This window comes from Tupaia chinensis, unplaced genomic scaffold (genome assembly GCF_000334495.1).
Source record: "Tupaia chinensis unplaced genomic scaffold, TupChi_1.0 Scaffold144899_1, whole genome shotgun sequence".
Taxonomy (NCBI): Eukaryota; Metazoa; Chordata; class Mammalia; order Scandentia; family Tupaiidae; genus Tupaia; species Tupaia belangeri.
The window spans coordinates 566353-569518 of NW_006204759.1; the positions used below are offsets into that span (position 1 = coordinate 566353).

The 3166-nt window shown below is 46.8% G+C and overlaps 1 protein-coding gene across 3 annotated transcripts in view; it reads left to right on the forward strand.

The window, feature by feature from the left end:
• Positions 1-3166, forward strand: part of GLOD4 (glyoxalase domain containing 4) — a 26293-nt gene that overhangs the window by 7790 nt on the left and 15337 nt on the right. The window lies entirely within an intron of this gene.

The following is a 3166-nucleotide window of genomic DNA, read 5'->3' on the forward strand; positions in this document are numbered from 1 at the left end:
AGCCAACTACATGGGAGTCCAGCAACATAGCCCTTACACCATCTGCTGGTCCCGAGACTTGACTTCTTACTGCCCTTTTTAAAAGTAGAGCAAACCTGGGCCCGTAGGTGGCATATTGACTGATGCTCTGGATCCCACATGGCCAACTCTGGTTTGATTCCAGGACCAGCAGCTTGGAAGACATACCATGTGTGCATGTGTGCTCAAAAACCTGAGAAGAGAATGCAGGGGAAGGGACTGCAGCATGGCCATCCCCCTGGGGGAGGTTATTTATCACAGTCTATCTCTCTCTGGTGAGCACACATGCCCTGTGGCCAAACCTTAACCAAAAAAAGGAAAGAAAAGCAGAGCACAGATTTCCTAGACTATTTCAGAAAACTTGCTGGTCAGATTTTATGCACTGTGTCTTCTCCTGAAGAGAACCCCTAAACCAGTTAGTAGCAATGCCCCTTGAACTGAGGGCGGTTCCTGAGACTGTGATACTGGTATGCCCCAGTAAGGGGTGGAGTGGACGTGAGGAGCCCACCACACTAACCGCTCCACGCAACGAGGGAGCAACATGGCAGGCCGTGTTTTGTTTATGACAAAGTCAGCCTTATCGTAAGTGTTCATTCCTGCAAATTCAGCTATTTACTGTGCCCAGACGAAATGAAGTAAGAGGTTGGTGGCAGGGAGTGCCGTGAATGTCTGTGCGTGGACCTGTGATGGGAGCCATATAAATTCCTTTCCCTCCACCAACCTGCCTCGGCTCTCAAAGGCCCCGCGTGCTGAGTCAGATTACAGTGTTCAATGCTGTTTGTGTTTTTTCCTGGTGTTCAGCAAAAGACCAGTCTGTGCCAGTGTGGGAGGTTAGATTGGCTGTGTGGGGATTATTGAGAGGTGGCCTTTCTGTACTTCACTGAGGACCTAAGGGAGTTTTGTGGTTATTTTTGTTGAGTAACTGTTGATTTATATGCTGATTTTAAAACTTAACTCCTTTACCTAACTCCGTGATCCTTTTGTTTTTATTTTTAACTTTGCCAGAGGGCACCTATCCTCACTGTGGAGAGGCGGAATGAGAGAGGGAAAGTGATAAGCACCCCCCATGAGGAATGGTCACAGCACAATCCCCACTCCATTTCTCTTTCCTCTCAGGATTTTGGGCATGCCTCTGACATGGTTTTGTTTTTGTTTTTTTAAAGAATGATTTCATTTTATTTATTCATTCAATTATTTTCATTTGACCAGAGAAAGATAGACACAGGGAGAGGGAAAATGAGAAAGCGAGCTACCAGGTCCAAGACTTAAAGTGTGGTCAGCCATGTGGGAATGCCCAGCGCCTCAACCACTACACCACCACTACACGCTGGCATGTTTTTCAAACCGTCAGATGTGGGATTCGAGCCACACTGTTGGCCATGTGAGATCCAGTCACCTTAACCAGCACATTCAAATGCATCACATTTCTTTCTTTCTTTCTTTTTAAATAAAGTATTTATTTGTTATTCAACCTGAAGAGAGAGAGAGAGGAAGCAGGCCACCAGGTCTGGGACTCGAATGGTGGTTGACTGTGTGGCAGTCCAGCACCTCAACCACCATACCACCTGCTGGCCTCATTTCTTTGTTTTTCCCTACCCTTTCCTTTTCTTTTCCCTTCCCTTCATTTTTAAAATTTTTTCTGTGAGATTTTTTGCTATAGGGCACAAGTGCTCACTGGAGACAGAGAGAAACAGAGAGACAGAGAGTGAGAAATTAGCCCTCAGGGGAATGACCACACTTCAATCCCTTCTCCTCCATTCTTCTCTTGGGATTTTGGATATGTGCCTGGTGTGCGTTTGAAGCTACCGAGCCCAGGACTCTAACTGCAGTCAGCTATGTGGAGTCCAGCAATGTAACCATTACGCCATCTGCTGGTCCTTCCCTTCACTTTAATTTTTGACAGAGGCTGTGTGCGCTCACAAGAGAGAGAAGAGGTGAGGGGCAGGGATAGCAAGAAAGTTCCCCCTGTGGCGCATGGTCCCGCCTCAATCCCTTCTCAGCGTGTTTCTCAAGCTCCAGAGTCTGGACAGGTTGGTCCCGTGGGATCCAGCCCTCTAACCACCACACCTCAGCCTGCACCGGAACATTTTTTTCTCTAGTCTTAGTGTTATTTTAGTACGTACCATACCCCCCCAATTCTAAAATGCTTCTGTTTTTGGAATGGTAATGCTTTGTGGGTGTCGGTTTCTGGTGGGTACTATAGTCAGACCTGCCAGGCTAGCTGGCATCCGTCCATTCCTCCTTTGACTCATTCTCCTGTGTAGTTTCGCCGACATGTTCCGTTCTTTTCCCAGTATCTTCAGGATCTGAGTCAACTGGGGTTTACTGATTTTGAAATGAATGATGAAAACCGAAATAAAGTCTGCCAGGCGGAGGCGCCTGTGAGAAACCCTTGCTTTAGTCATGGTGTTGCTGTCCCAGCAAATGGGACTGAGGCAGTGAAAACCAAAGGAAAAAGTGCTGCATTTATCACAGGCAGATGGGGACGTGGAGTAGCTCTTCAGAAAGTCGTTTATGGGGGACGAGCAGATGGCGTAAAGATTACATTGCTAGACTCCCACGAAATCGACTGTGGTGTGAGTCCTGGACCTGGTGGCACATGTACCCTATAGCAAAAATCTCTCTTAAAAAAAATAAGATAAAAAGTAATTTATGGGCCAGCTCCATGGCCTGGTGGTCAAGGCAGCTGGGTCCCCCATGGTTGACACAATCGCTCACATTTTGGACCCAGCAACTCGAGAAACATGTTGGGCACATGTGAGCCCAAAATCCTGAAAGGAGGGAGAGGTGGAGAAGAGATTGCAGTGTGTCTTCTCTATGACTAGTGCTTTCTCTCCTGTCTCTCTGTCTGGGGAGCAGACAAGCCCTTTAGCAAAGAAAAAAATAAAGAAAAGAAAGCCACTTGCAGTATAAAAAGTTTCCAGTCATGTTCCCTGTTTTAATATCATTTGTATTCTTCTTACAAGTAGGATGTTTTACATTTTGTCTTAGAGAGGTTTTTGCTATAGGGTGTGTGGGCTCACTGGAGACACAGAGAGACAGAAAGCAAGAAATCTCTCCCAGGGGGAATGGTCACTCTGCAGTCCCTCTCAGGATTTTGGGCGTGCGTACACACACACACACACACACACACACACACACACACACA